Source organism: Mauremys reevesii, linkage group 14 (assembly GCF_016161935.1).
Source record: "Mauremys reevesii isolate NIE-2019 linkage group 14, ASM1616193v1, whole genome shotgun sequence".
Taxonomy (NCBI): Eukaryota; Metazoa; Chordata; order Testudines; family Geoemydidae; genus Mauremys; species Mauremys reevesii.
Window position 1 is genome coordinate 41,648,165 of NC_052636.1, and position 16,359 is coordinate 41,664,523.

Consider the following 16,359-nt stretch of genomic DNA (forward strand, 5'->3'; position numbering starts at 1 on the left):
CACCAGAGGCCCCTGTGGCACCAGAACAGGCAGCATCCAGCTGGGTTCATCTTGGTGGGAATTTGTTGCCCCGAGCTATACCCCAAATGGGAGGAGAGTTAGTGGGTGCAACTGGGGAGAGTCCTGAGACACGGCTGCCGCTAGGGGTGGGGACAGGGTGGTCATTCTCGCCTCGCAAGAGGATGTGGAAAGGGCACAGGAGGAGCAAGTGTCCCCTATGGAGACTGCCCAGCCCCAGGTTATCCAGTCCCAGATGCTTCTTCCCCCAACATGCCCCAAACCTCTTCACCCCTCCAGCCATCAGTTACCAGGCTTCCCTCGCTGCGAGCCCTTCCTGACTGCAGAGACCCTCAGAGCCAGTCGTGTGTCAGGGCTCAGCCCTCTGGCTGCGTCCTCAGGGCACTTTCTTCCTCTCTCGGGGCACCATGCCACAGGGGCCCCACAAATTTACATTGCTCAGGCTTTGGCTTCAGCCCGGGTGGTGGGGCTCAGGGCCCTGGACTTCAGCCTCATGCGCTGGGACTGGAGCTTTCTGCCCTGGGCCTCAGTGAGTCTAATGCTGCCCTTGCTTGGCCCCTGCCCTGAAACCTGCTAGAGGCCCCCAGGGTGCCCAGGACCCCTAGTTGAGAACCACTGCCTTACCCCACGAATCACAGCAATGTTCCGGTTACTGCCAGTCATAGAATATCAGGGTTGGAAGGAACCTCAGGAGGTATCTAGTCCAACCACCTGCTCAAAGCAGGACCAATCCTCAACTAAATCATCCCAGCCAGGGCTTAGTCAAGTCTGACCTCATGCCAAAGGACCAGTCACTTACTGAGGTCAATTGAATCTTAGATCTCACAACAAAGACAATACTTGTAGCCAGTCCTGTAATAACCTGTATTAAGACTTATTTAAAAGGAAAGGAGAGTTGTTTACAAAGTCAAAGCAGGTAATCCTATAGATGCAGATGAGTTACAGTCTTAAATTTCAAAAGGTAATAGAAGCTTCTATAATAAGCAAGCTCTGCATATTCTTTAGGACTAACCCCGGCTAATCAGCTGGGGATCTCGTGCTTATGCCTAGGAACTTTGCCCCCCAGAGTCCAAGCAGCATACAGATCATCAGTTCCTTCTGTATGGGGCTTTTTATCCCCTTCCTGCCATGTGCTCTGAGCTGCAAAGTCAGCTAATGGGAAGTGAAGAGCACAACAACAGTCTTTTGTCGTCTTTCACATCGCATAATAGTGTATCTGGTGTTGATGAACCTTTCCTGCCAGGCAGGGTGTAATGCATTCAGCTGTCAATCAGCACGTCATCTAGGTAAAGTCTCTCTCCTGTCTGGTGATTTACAGAGCCACGGAGGCTCACAATGCAACTAGTCAGATATTAACCCAGGCAGCAACTCACAAGCATTCAATAAAGTGTAAGCGCATTCTTATAATCCTAATACCTAATACTAACACAGGTGAGTCAGACTGATTCCAGCGATGCGTTTGTCCCTGTTCAATGAAGACATGGGGGCTTTTGCAAGAGCAAACACCTCATCTGCCAGTGTCACAGGCAGGCTGGGCAGGGATGGTGTCTCTAGCCTCTGTTTGCCAGAAGCTGGGAATGGGTGATGGGGTGGATCATTTGAGGATTCCCTGTTCTGGTCATTCCTCTGAAGCACCTGGCATTGGCCACTGAGCTAGACGGACCATTGGTCTGATGCAGTGGGCAGCTCTTATGTTCTTATGTCCACAGTCTGTATGAGGAGTATCTACTCATTGGGACTCACTGGGGAGTCACAGAAAGAAACAAGATGTGCTGAGGCAAGAAGGCCCAGTCTCAGAGCCCCCGGGGTCACGCTTGTCAGAAGCTAAAACTAGGCCCAGCCCATGAAAGGGGCACTCCCAGGAGAGACTCTACAAAGGCTAAAGCATCAAACAACTTAGTTAACCTGATACCTTGGGGACAGTGACAGGGAGAATCCCCAGAGTGACTCCTTTGATTTTGCTCTTCACTGGCCTTTGGTTCATAGAATCATAGAACTGGAAGTGACTTTGGAAGGTCATCTAGTCCAGTCCCCTGCACTCAAGGCAGGACTCAGTATTATCTAGACCATCCCTGAGGTGTTTGTCCAGCCTCCTCTTAAAAATCCCCAATGATGGAGATTCCACAACTTCCCTACGCTATTTGTTCTGGAGTTTAACCACTCTGACAGTTAGGAAGTGTTTTCCTAATCTCCATCCTAAATTGCCCTTGCTGCAATTTAAGGCCATTACTTCTTGTCCTATCTTCAGAGGTTAAGAACAATTTTTTCTTCCACATCCCTGTAACAACCTTTTATGTACTTGAAAACTATTATCATGACCTCTCTACTCCAGACTAAACTAACCCAATTTTTTCAATCTTCCCTCATAGGTCATGTTTTCTAGACCTTTAATCATTTTTGTTGCTCTTCTCTGAACTTTCTCCAATTTGTCCACATCTTTCCTCATATGTGGCACCCACAAATGGACACAGTACTCCAGTTATGGCCTAATCCACACAGGGTGGAGTGGAAGAATTACTGCTTGTGTCTTGCTTACAGTACTCCTCAAATACATCCCAGAATGATGTTTGCCTTTTGCACTGTTGACTTATACTTAGCTTGTGATCCACTATGGCCCCCAGCTCCCTTTCCGCAGTGCTCTTTCCTGGGCAGGAATTTCCCATTTTGTACGTGTGCACCTGATTGTTCCTTCCTAAATGAAGCACTTTGCATTTGTCCTAATTGAATTTCATCCTATTTACTTCAGGCCTTTTCTCCAGATCATTTTGAATTTTAATCATAGAATATCAGGGTTGGAGTATCTAGTCCAATCCTCTGCTCAAAGCAGGACAAATCCCCAGACAGATTTTTTCACCAAATCCCTAAATGGCCCCCTCAAAGATTGAACTCACAGCCTTGGTTTTAGCAGGCCGATGCTCAAACCACTGAGCTCTCCCTCCCTGGTCTATCCTCTAAAGCACTTGCAACCCTCCCAGCTTGGTATTGTCTGCAAACTTGGTAAGTATAACAGAGGATGTTACTGGGAGGGTTTCACCGTGTCTCAGAGGGTTACACCATGGTGGGAGGGGGCTAGGCCTGTACTGGAATAAGGTCACTCTGTGCTTCACAGTGTGGCAGAACCTAGAGTGTCCATTAACAGGGAAAAATCAGGGGGAGATCAGTACGTGGAATGGACAAAAGCCCCCTGTGCATTCTCTCACATTGCCCTTCTCGTCCTGGCAGGCTACAGATTAACGTCCACGTTTTGCTCCAGATCATTTCATCCTCCCAAAGGGAAGGAAATGGCTGCAATGGAGCTGGCTCAGGTAAGGGATTCTCAGGAGCTGGTGGTGGGATCTGCTTGGAGGAGAGGAGCAGTAAATGCATAGGAGGGTAGGAGTTGCTGGAGGTGGTGGGAGGCAGGAAATATCTTGGGTGGAGAAAGGAGGGACAGGATGTGACAAACCTGCTGAAACTTATGTAATTTAGGGTGTGATGGGTTGTCACCCCGGGGTGCAGTCTGGGATGGTTCTGGGAACCGCTGTGCCCTCTAACCCTCAAGCTGGGCTGGCCCTTTTCACACTGCTTTGCTGGAGATTCAGCCAGCCTCTCCAGGGCCTGTTATCACCCAACACGACAGCAGGTGGCGCCATGCATCCAACTGAGCTACCTGAGTGCTTTGCCTGAGCCACTCAAGGACAGACAGACGACAACAACCAATTTCCCAGCTCCCCAACCTTGCACACCTGCTGTAGTATAAATTTAGAATTATACCATCTTATAGTGCACAGGGATCTGTATAATGTAAGCTCATTAATATAGTTCGCCTTCCCCTCGATATGGGAAAGATGTGCACAACAAGCCTGTTCTAACTAAGCTCAGCTTTTCCCCAAACACTTCATTCAAAATGCACTGATTAAGATAAAGCATAAAACAAGTTTATTAATGGCAGAAAGGTAGATTTTAAGTAATTATTGTTAGAACAAAAAAGGAGCCGGTTGATCCAGAGGCGGATATGAATACAGGCTTCTTTATTGTGTTACTTGTTCCCCTTGACCCAACTATCGAGTAAGTACTGGATAAGTTACATCACACGCCTTTTATCTAAGTTTGTATGTAAACACCTACATCCGTTACAACACCCCAAAACCCCTTATTAAGTAGTAGAAACACTCATACAATTAGTATACCCACCCCTATCCACTGTCACAGTATTACACATATCATAGAGGCATTTTTACCTTGAAAATACTGTTCTTTGCAATAACGTGTTGCTACAAATTTCCCTAAACAGCAGTTCTCAGGGTATGGAGGAAGGGTCAATGAGCAGTTCTCGGGGAGGGAGGAAGGGGCCATAAGCCAGGGCTTGTTTATGTAGCTGGGAAAGGAAGGGAGGGGGAGATAACATTTCTTTTACTTTCTTTCACACAAAGGACATTCATTCCAGCAACTACACTTCTCATGCAGCTGCATCAATGTCAATTCTTACAAGCAACAGAGAGAGAAAAAATATGGCAACTTATTTGTTAAGCAAAGAATTACTGCCTGCTTATGCCTTTGTCCCCAATGCATGTCAGCACATTAGCAGCTTCCCAGCTGTTTTACTGAACCCTAACGTATCCCAACAATTCTAAGTGATAGCAAACAGATCAAAGCAGATTACTTAGCAGATAACCACAAACTCAAACTAAGCCTAACAGACTAGATGGATAGAATTTGAATTAGCAATTTCTCACCCTGACTGATGGTACAAGCAGTCCCCCAAGTTTCCATACACAAGCTAGAAATCCCTTTACCCTGGGACCAGCAGTTCCCCCAGTTCAGTCTTTGTTCCTCAAGTGTTTCCAGGAGTTCTCTTGTGTGGGGTGTGACATCATCTCTTGGCCTCATTCCCCACCTTATGTAGCTTTTCCATATGGCAGGAACCATTTGTTCCAAACTCAGTTCCCAGTCCAGTTTGTGGAAAAATACAGGTACCAAAATGGAGTTCGTTGTCATGTGGTCTAGTCACATGTCCTAGCATGTCCTGCTGAGTCATAGTAGCCATGACTCATAGGCTGGCTGAAACATTCACAGGAAGGCTAAGCTCTTCCACGATCCATTCTCTTTGTTGATAAGCCATCAGCTCTGTCTGGCTTCTTCATTGTTGTACCTGAAAGGCTCGTTGTGGGTGTTACCCAGAGTAAGCACATTTGAAATACAGATACAGAGTCAATATCCATAACTTCAAATACAAACATGATCCATGCACACAAATAGGATAATCATATTCAGCACATGACACATCTTGCACAAAATGCATCATAATTATGTCCTAATCATATTATAACCATACCACTATGATGAATATGGGGTGTAGTGTCAGATAGGGCCTAATTTCAAGGGATTTGGGAATGGAACTTCTCCTCTTTGTGGAACAGGAAATAACCCTCCAGCCAGGGCTGGGACAACTTCTCTGACTCCCAGTGCTGGAGCCTGAATCTACTGCCACTTCATTAGTTACCACCACCCGCAATCTTTGTGGTACTGCAAACTTCATCCGTGATGATTTTATATTCTGTTCTAGGTCATTGATAAGAATGTTAAATAGCACACGGGCAAAAAGCAATCCTTGTGGGAACCCGCTAGAAAGAAATCCACTTGACCATGGTTCCCCATTTACAATCCCAGTTTTTATTCTATTTAATGTATGCCGTGTTTATTGTGTATCATTCTAGTTTTTTAGTCAAAATATTGTGCTGAATCAAGTCATATGCCTTACAGAAGTCTAGATATATTACATCAATAATATTAACTGCAACCAAACTTTTGATCTCATCTAATAAGGATATCCTTATTTTCTCTAAACCTTTGTTAACAGGTACTAATTATATTACCTTCCTTTAATTCTTTATTAACAAAATCCAGTATCGACTGCTCCATTATTTTGCTCAGTATTGATATCAGACTGACACTCTTGTAATTAGCTGGGTCATCTCTTTTACACTTTTTAGTATTGGCACAGCATTAGCTTAATTCCAGTCTTCTGGAATTTTCCCTGTGTTCCAAGTCCTAATTACAATCAACATTAATAGTCCACCACGCTCCTCCACCAGGTCTTTCAAAACTCTTGGATACAAGTTATCTGGACCTGCTTATTTAAACATGTCTAACTGTAATAGCTGCTGTTTAATGTCCTTGTGAGTTCTTGTTGGAATGGAAGGAGTGTCGTCAACATCTTATGATACAAGTACAGCATCTGTTTTTCTCCAAATCCAGGAGAGAACACTTATTGAACACTTTTACCTCTTCTGCATTATTTTTGATAATTCTGCCATTTCCGTCTAGTAATTTATCACTACCATTGTTAGGATTAATATACTTTTCAAAACTTCCTTCTTATTTTCATTGATTGGTCATTGATTTCTGATAGCTTCCTTGACGAGGCGGTTCTGGCGGGACCCAACTGAGAGTGCCAATTCAGGACCACTTGCTCAAACAGGGCAGTCACAGCCCTAGGCTGGGGTTTTTCCACCTCTAAGGCAAACCAAACCAGCCAGACAAAGAGGACTTCGGTTTCACCCCACTGGCTAACCACAAGTCACACGAGCAATTTCCTTAGACACTCCAGTCTCCCAGTATCACCACCAGTGCCACCCGTCCCGGGGAGGAATGGTTATGAAAACCAACACCCCAATAAAAGAAAAAGGTTCTCTCGATTCCAAAGAATCAAGCCCCAGACCCAGGTCAATATACACATCAGATCTTACCCACAAATCACGCTGTTGCCAATCCTTTAAAATCTAAAGGTTTATTCATAAAAGGAAAAAGGTAGAGATGAGAGGTAGCATTGGTTAAATGGAATTAATTACATCCAGTAATGGCAAAGTTCTTAGTTCAGGCTTGTAGCAGTGGTGGCATAAACTGCAGGTTCAAATCAAGTCTCTGGAGAACATCCCCCGCTGGAATGGGTCAGTCAGTCCCTTGTGTAGAGCTTCAGCATGTAGCAAAGTCCCTCCAGAGGTAGAAGCAGGATTGAAGAAAAGATGGAGATGAGGCATTAGCCTTATATAGGCTTTTCCAGGTGTAAGAACCTCTTTGTCCTTACTGTGGAAAATTACAGCAAAATGGAGTCTGAGGTCACATGGGCCAGTCCCTGCATACTTTGCTGAGTCACAAGGGGTGTCTGCCTTCTCTCCATGGGTCAGTTGTGTAGCTGATGGTCCTTAATGGGCCATCAAGCAGGCTAGGCAGAGCTAACACCAACTTGTCTGGGATGTCTCCCAGAAGCACAGCACCAGCTTGAAATACAGACAGTATGGAGCTAATATTCATAACTTCAACTACAAAATGATACATACATACAGACAGCATAATCATAACCAGCAACCCATAACCTGGTCTTAGACACCTCATATTGACCCCTTTACATCAGATTTGGTGCCACTACAGGACCTTGGTTGCAACCCATGTTCTATATGGTCCCAATTTATATCAGTAACGTCACACTTCCCTTACCAATTTTCTACAATTCTGACCTTCGAACTCAGGGGTGAGCAACCTTTCAGAAGTCTTCATTTATTCACTCTAATTTAAGGTTTTGAGTGCCAGTAATACATTTTAACATTTTTAGAAGATCTTTCTCTGTCTATAATATATAACTAAACTATTGTTGTATGTAAAGTAAATAAGGCTTTTAAAATGTTTAAGAAACTTCATTTAAAATTAAATTAAAATGCAGAGCCCCCCGGACTGGTGGCCAGGACCCGGGCATTGTGAGTGCCACTTAAAATCAGCTTGCGTGCTGCCTTCAGCACCCGTGCCATAGGTTGCCTACCCTGTTCTAACTAATATTCTTTACTACTGACTTCCTTTTCTTTCTTATATTTTATTTGGGGAGTGTTTCCTACCAGGAGCCATTAGTAGGGTCCAGAGCCAGCCCCATCTCCTATATCAAGCTCTGGCTAGTAGGTATGTGATAAACGTGAAGACCCTGCCTCTGTCTGTCAGCTGGGAGACACAAAGGTTCTCTCTTTCTACCCTCTGATGCCGCCTGTTTGTTCTAGGCAAGGTGGGGTGGGACTCTGTTAACATGTGCCTCCCGGAGCTTCCATTTCCCTGGTGCTGCTGTTCCGTGAATAGTGGGGTTGTGAGTGGAGCAGCAGGTACTGAGTGTTGGACTCTTGCTCTTTCAGGGGCCAGTGACCTTCGAGGAGGTGGCTGTGTATTTCACCAAGGGGGAATGGGCACTACTGGACCCTGTTCAGAGAGCCCTCTACAGGGATGTCATGCAGGAGAACTATGAGACGGTGACCTCGCTGGGTAAGGAGTCCTGTCCCCTGGGTTATTAGAAGCTGTGGGGTCTCTGAAGAACCTGAGTAGTAATAACTGTATACATTTGTTCGTCATACAAGTTTTGACAAGTTTCCTTGCCCCCCCTTTTTTTGCCTTATCTCCCACCCACTAGTATCATTTTTGGATATGTGCCTTTTGGTGCCGTCAGTCATTTTAAATTGCATTGAAGGTATCCTTATTGAATACATTCATAACTACATTAATAACTGCAGCTTTCATGCCTTTTCCTCATTTTAAGAGGAAAATATGCTGCCTGTAGAATTCTAAATTGAGTAAATAGGTGTGTGACTCATGCCTGGCTTGTGTGACAGTCAGATAAGCTCTTTTAGGAGAGCGTGTAATGTTGCCGTTCAGGATCCCATGGGTGAAGGGATAAGCGAGCCATGGGAGGAACGGAGACGGGGGGTAGTAGATATGCCAGGACATGGGGCGGGTGTGTGCAGGCTTAGAGCTAAGAAGCAGCAGGGAGGTAGGAGGCTGTGAGAGACGAGGAGAAAATACAAGAAGTTCTCAAGGTGCCGGGAGGTGGTGCTGGCTGAGAGTAATGGGAAGAAGCGGAGGGGAATGTGGAGGAAGGGCACCCAGGAAGTGGGGTGGGTGGGTCAGTGGGAGGGAGGAGAGGTTTGGGGATCTGGAGCTGTGGGGGATCCCAGACCTTTAACCCCAAATCCCTACCGAAGCCTTGTTGCTTTAGAGCCTCCACTCCAGTTTTATTTCTGTTCAGTTTCACTTTATTATACATTTTTCCCCCAATATTATTATTTTAACACTTGACCTCCTCTCCCACTCATTACCCCCTCCTCACATAACCTCCCCATCTCTGTGCACAGAGACCCCGGCCACCGATCCTGAGTCCTTGCTGCATCCTCCTCCCAGAGCAGGGCCCCTACCCAGGCACAAATGGGCACTTCGTTGATGATGTCACAGGCTGGTATAGTCTGTACAATTTTTACACCTATAAGATTACATATTCCGAAGCCCTTCACACCAGTCGGGCTTATCTCTATACGCCGATACAGTCTGTTCCCTTCCCAGCTCTGATGCTGCAGAGCCTTGCCTGTGTCCCTGTTCCCGTTCGCCCCCTAACCAACATTCATGGGGCCTCATCTGGAGCACTGTGTCCAGTTTTGGGCCCAACACTATAAGAAGGATGTGGAAAATTGGAAAGCATCCAGCGGGGGGCAACAAAAATGGTTAGGGGACTGAAACACATGACTTCTGAGGAGAGGCTGAGGGAACTGGGATTATTTAGTCTGCAGAAGAGAAGAATGAGGGGGGATTTGATAGCTGCTTTCAACTATCTGAAAGGGGGTTCCAAAGAGGATGGATCTAGAGGTACGTCTTCACTACCCGCCGGATCGGCGGGTAGCAATCGATTTCTCGGAGTTCGATATATCGCGTCTCATCTAGACGTGATATATTGAACTCCGAACGCGCTCCTGTCGACTCCGGAACTCCACCACCGCGAACGGCGGTGGCGGAGTCGACGGGGGAGCCGCAGACGTCGATCCCGCGCCGTGAGGACGGGTGGTAATTCGAACTAAGATTCGACTTCAGCTACGCTATTCGCGTAGCTGAAGTTGCGTACCTTAGATCGAACTCCCCCCCCAGTGTAGACCAGGCCTAGACTGTTCTCAGTGGTAGCAGATGACAGAATAAAGAGTAATGATTTCAAGTTGCAATGGGAGAGGTTTAGGTTGGATATTAGGAAACACTATTTCACTAGGAGGGTGGTGAAGCCCTGGGATGAGTTCCCACGGAGGTGGTGGAATCTCCTTCCTTAGAGGTTTTTAAGGTCAGGCTTGACAAAGCCTTGGCTGGGATGATATAGTTGGGGATTGTCCTGCTTTGAGCAGGGGTGGGACTAGATGACCTCCTGAGGTCCCTTCCAACCCTGATATTCTATTATTCCAATTTCCTTCCCCCCTCCAGTTTGACCCCATTTATAGAGTAATAGTCTCAGCTATACCTTAACCAATAATTGTGCTGAAATTTAACTAACCAATTCTAACATATTGTGACATAATTCTCTAACCCAGGCGTCGGCCACCTTTCAGAATTGGTGTGCTGAGTCTTCATTTATTCACTCTAATTTAAGATTTCATGTGCCAATAATACATTTTAACGTTTTTAGAAAGTCTCTTTCTATAAGTCTATAATACATAATTGAACTATTGTATGTAAAGTCAGTAAGGTTTTTAAAATGTTTAAGAAGCTTCATTTAAAATTAATTAAAAATGCAGAGCCTTCTGGACCGGTGGCCAGGACCTGGGCAGTGTGAGTGCCACTGAAAATCAGCTTGTGTGCCGCCATAGGTTGCCTACTCCTGCTCTAACCAATTATAAACCACTACCCTAATTAACTTACACCTGGCAACATTAATTATACAGGAGAGAGAAACAATTAGAGAACCAGACCGATTAACAATGTAAAAGTGGTGGCCATAAAGATAAAGCAATACAGAAATGAGGGTTTCACAACCACAACCATAGATAAGTGATTTCTTGCCAGACAGAATGCTATCAAATTAAGGTTTCTTTAACCATCTTAAGATCCAGACAGGACTGTCTTCCTAACAGCCCAATAGCACCTTATTTCAGTGTGACTGGTTTGGGATGTGAGGATGTGACCCTTCGCTTCCCAGCTTATGGCTGCCCCTGCTGCTTAGCCAAAGGCCTTAGCCTAAGAACAAGGCCTCAGGCTGTCCTAGTGAGAGAAGGCCCAGACACAGGCACACTGTGATTTTGATTCTTTGTTTTCATACTCCTGTAACTAGCTAACTGATAAAAATACACCTAAGTGTGTGGGGAAGGCTTTGCAGGCAGGCCTGAATATCGCCATTCTAACAGAGGGTTCTACCCCTTCCCCCATGCTGTGTCTGTCTTGTCTATTTAGACTGTAAATTCTTCAGAGCACGGGCCATCTACTATTCTGCATTTGTACTGTGCCTAGCACAATGGAGACACACTGTTAGTTGGTCCTTAGGCACTTAGGTAATGCGTATGATTAATAATAATAATAACTCTCCTGCCACTTGGAGCCAAGGAAGCTGGTCTTGGGATGTTACTGCTTAAAAATGATCTGAGCTTAAAACCATGGACTATTCTTTGTGACAAGTATCCCACAAATTCCACCGACCTCCCTTGTTTTCTTTGTCTGGCATAGGGTTTCTAAATTCCAAACCTGATGTGGTCTCACAGCTTGAACGAGGGGAAGAGCCGTGGGTCCTGGACCTCCAGGGTTCTGAGAAAGAAGTGCTTCCAAGAGCTGCCTGCACAGGTGAGGACTTGGTTAAAGCAAGTCAAAAACTGTCCGTGAATACAGGAAACATTCGGGATGCCCTACAAAGACTTTGTGAGCTCTCCAAGTTCAGGATTGTTCCTGCAGATGTGGAATAATTAGGCAGATGTCACTCATGGCTTCCCACCTATCCTGACTAACAACTGGCAGCAGATCCCTATCTGATCCCAGTTTCCCCTGCATGTTCTGGTGAAATGCAGACCAAAACTGATCCCTTGCTCTCTCCTTTGGGGAAAATCAGCTCCTGATAGGTTTGATCTCTCCTGCACATATTTTGGTTTGTTCATCCCTTTTGAAATTCCTGTCTCTGACATTTCCTTTCTCTCAGGCACAGGGAGTGACCTATGCCTGGATTCTCTCTGTCTCCCATCAGGTGATAGGATGGTGCGTGAGACTGAGGAGCAGAAACCCCAGCAGGAAGATGCTGAGCAAGGAGAACCATATGAGACATTATCAGGAAGACCCAAAAGGAATGTTTCCAGGAGTTGTGCACTCCAAGAAAAAGTAAAAGCCTCTGAGACTCAGCAGAGGCCAGAGGAGAACTTCAGTAGCCACTCAGCCCTTATTACACATGAGAGAATCAACTTGGAAGAGACACACTACATATGCCACGAGTGCAGGGAAAGCTTCAATCAGCGCTCAATCCTTATCACACATCAGAGAATCCACACAGGGGAGCTGCCCTACACGTGCTCTGAGTGCGGGAAAAGCTTCAATCAGCGCTCAAGCCTTATTAGACATCAGAGAATCCACACAGGAGAGACGCCCTACACATGCGCTGAGTGCAGGAAAAGCTTCAATCAGCGCTCAATCCTTATCAGACATCAGAGAATCCACACAGGGGAGCTGCCCTACACATGCTCTGAGTGTGGGAAAAGCTTCAGTCTGCGCTTACGCCTTATCACGCATCAGAGAATCCACACAGGGGAGAAGCCCTACACATGTTCTGAGTGTGGGAAAAGCTTCAATCAGTGCTCAATCCTTATCACACATCAGAGAATCCACACAGGAGAGAAGCCCTACACATGCGCTGAGTGCGGGAAAAGCTTCAGTCAGCGCTCAACCCTTATCACACATCAGAGAATCCACACATGAGAGACGCCCTACACGTGCTCTGAGTGCGGGAAAAGCTTCCGTCGGCGCTCAAACCTTATCACACATCGGAGAATCCACCCATGAGAGATCCCCTACACATGCTCTGAGTGCGGGGAAAGTTTCATTGAGCACTCAGACTTTGTCCGACATCGTAGAATCCACAGTGGAGAGAGACCCTACACATGCTCTGCATTTGGGAAAAGCTTCAATCAGATGTCATTCCCTATTAGATATCAGAAAATCCAAATGGGAGAGAACTGTAAGAAATGCCTTTATTAGGGCTTCCCAAAGATTTGTTTTTTAAAAAAATCACATTTGCTAATTCCAGTATAGTGATCTTTGCACCATCTTCACTGTGGTCTCTCAGCTCTGCCAGATGAGTTGCCTGCTTCTGCCTTTTGCAGCTCACCCTCCTTTGGGGTCAGTCCTGTGATCTTTTCTATCAGCTCCTTTCCTTTTGACTTGTAGGAGCGTGTGTCCCTCCAGCCAGGAATTTCATCAGCTCCAGGTGGGGGAGAGAGGGTTGATGCCAACAAGCTACCCTGAGGCAAAAGTTACCTGTGCCTTACATCCACTAGGACTGTACATGGAATTGGGTGCTCAAGTTAGTGATTCTGGTATAAAAAGACAATTATAGTTGTAGAGCAGAAGCAGCCCAGGGAGTGAACCTAACAGACAATGATCAAGTGATCTCTCTCCTGCCATCCATCTCCATCCTCTGACAAACAGAGGCTAGGGACACCATTCCTTACCCATCCTGGCTAATAGCCATTAATGGACTTAACCTCCATGAATTTATCCAGTTTTCTTTTAAACCCTATTATAGTCCTAGCCTTCACAACCTCCTCAGGCAAGGAGTTCCACAAGTTGACTATGCGCTGTGTGAAGAAAAACTTCCTTTTATTTGTTTTAAACCAGCTGCCTATTAATTCCATTTGGTGGCCCCTAGTTCTTGTATTATGGGAGTAAGTAAATAACTTTTCCTTGTCTACTTTCTCAACATCACTCATGATTTTATATACCTCTATCACAGGCCTGCACAACATGCGGCCCGCGGAGCCTCACTGTGCGGCCCGCCGGGAGATTCTAAATCCCCCCGCCGGCGCTCTGCGGGCAGTCCAGAGCCCTTTGAATCCCAGCCACGGCAGGCAATCAAAGGACTCTGGGCTGCCTGCAGGAACAAGGATCCCAGAGCCTTTTAAATCCTAGCCGCGCCGGGAATCAGAGGGCTCTGCACTGCCGCAGGGGCAGGGAGCCCGGAGCCCTTTAAATCCCAGCCGCGGCCAGGAGTCAGAGGGCTCTGGGCTCCTCGGCTGCCAGCAGCCCAGAGCCCTTTGAATTCCAGCCCCTGGTCGCTGATTGCCCTCCCCACACCCCTATCTAAGCACCACTGGTCTTTGTCCCCGGATCACCCCCTCCCGGGACCCCTGCCCCGTGGGACCCCAGCCCCTATCGCAGCCGCCCTTCTCCGTGGCCCCAACTGCCCCCTCCTGAGTCCCCACCCAACTTCCCCCCAGGACCCCACCCCCTACCTGTCCCCTGATAAACCTCCTGGATTCCCATGCCTAGCCTATTGCTACCTGTCCCCTGACTGCCCCTCTGAACCTCTGCCCCATCCAACCCCCTTGCTCCTTGTCCCTTGACTGCCCCCCGGAACCTCCTACCCCTTCTCCAACCCCCAAACTGCTTACTGTGCCACTCAGACCAGCGTGTCTGGCTCCATGCAGCTCCAGACACTTTGCTGCTATGCTCCCCCATGGAGCCCACAGGCCCCCTCCCCAGCACCTGCTTTCCAGATATGAACACCTCAAAATTCAGGAGTGCTCAAGCTCGGTTTGGGCAGCTGTTACTTCATTTCTCCCAAATCAAATATACTGATCCACTGTAACTTGCTGTAGAAAAAGTAGGATAAAATTGAGCAAGAAATGCTTATTAGGACTGGAATTGCTATTTTCAACAGCCATTGCCTTTTGTTCCTTTGAAAGGAAGACAGTGATATTGCATTGGCAAATTCCCATAGAAAGAAAGAGTGGAACAAAAGAATAATAAAGGCACCTCAACTTTTCCTCATTTATGGAGGACAGTCTTATAATATGCATCCAGATATCTTCCAATCACACAAGCTGAAAATTGTTCCACTTTACTGCAGCTCTGTAACCATATGGGAACCAATCCTGTCTGTGTTTTGTGCACATCCAAAATTCCGGCTGAATGACCCGCCCTGGGAGCGAGTTACCAGTGACCCAGGACTGGGGCAGCGGGGGGGGGGCACTGGTGAGGGGGAGCCCAGGGCTGGGGCAGCAGCAGGGTGGAGGGAGGGCACTGGTGGGGAGAAAAGGGGGAAGCCCAGCGCTGGGGTGGCAGGGTGTGTGTGGGTGGGGGGAGAGCCCAGGACTGGGGCAGCAGGAGGGTATGGGGGGAGCCCAGAGCTGGGAAGGGGGACCGCCACAATTTTTTTTGCTTGGGACAGCAAAAAACCTAGAGCTGGCCCTGCTGGGTTCCCCCAGCCGCCGGAGCCCCGGGCCCTTTAATTTGACCCTGAGGGCTCCCAGCCACCTCTTTAGCTGGGAGCCCCTGGTTGATTTAAAATAAAGTATCACCTCCCCATCCCCAACCTTCCTTTTTGGCCCACAGCTGTTTTGGTGGGGCGGCACTGGGGAAGGAGGGTTTGTTTCCGCAGGGCTGGGCGGCCCTGGGGTGGGGTGTTTCCTCGGGCTGGGAGATTTCAGCCCTCGGCTGTTTTCTTTGGAGGACTGTGGCCTCGCCACTTTACGAGTTGTGCAGGCCTGATTTATTGTCTCTCTGTTCTCTCCTTCTTCTCCCCAATTCCTCCCCCAATGTCTCTGCCTTTCTCCTCTTGCTCCTCTCCCCTGCCCTTTCCAGGAACTCTCAGTCTACAGCATTTAGGACAAGCCAGAGCTCCCATGTTCTGCACATGAGCCTGTGTCAGAGGACGTGTGACCCCGGTCAGAACCAGTAACCACATCAATATGACCCTTTATGGGCGACTTCTCTGCCTGCTCTGCAATTTACATCTCTCCCCCCGCTTCCTCCCCCCCCCCCCACCGCAAACAGGGTGGGTACAGCTCTGACTGAGAGGCCTAACAGGAGAAATTTCAGCCCAAAGACAAATTTGTGTGAAATGCTGAGAAGTGAAGAGCCCCTTCCTCTCCCCAAATCCCCAGAACTCTAGTGTCACCCCATGGCATCAGCACAGGGAACCCAGTGAAATGGGGTTACAGAATACAAGGGGAGGGAGCAGGGAGAGAGGTGAGAGGGACACTCTCGCTCTCCTTCTCTCTTAGACTCTTTCCTTCCAGGAGCTGCAGTCACAGCAGGGAGGGGTTTGTCTCTTTATTAGGGATCCCTCTGGGTCACGGAGGCTGCACAAGTCATAGATGCTGTGACTTCTGCCGGGGCCCCTGCAGCTGACTCCGTGGCTGCCCCAGCAGCTGGCCTGGGGACAGCCTGAGCAGTGGTGTCACGGGTGGCAGGAGCAGCCGCAGCTCAGTGGCTCCTGGCACCTGTCCCGAGGTGGCCGGAGCAGGGCTGGCCTCTGGGGCTCCTCACCAGGCAGCATCTGGAGCGGCAGTGGGTCCCCGGGCTTCTCCCAGTACATGGTGCCACGGGCCC

General features: G+C 47.7%; 1 pseudogene; it reads left to right on the forward strand.

The window, feature by feature from the left end:
- The first annotated feature begins 12,378 nt into the window (after positions 1 to 12,378).
- The window catches only part of LOC120381361, a 31,651-nt pseudogene continuing 27,670 nt past the window's right edge, over positions 12,379 to 16,359 (forward strand).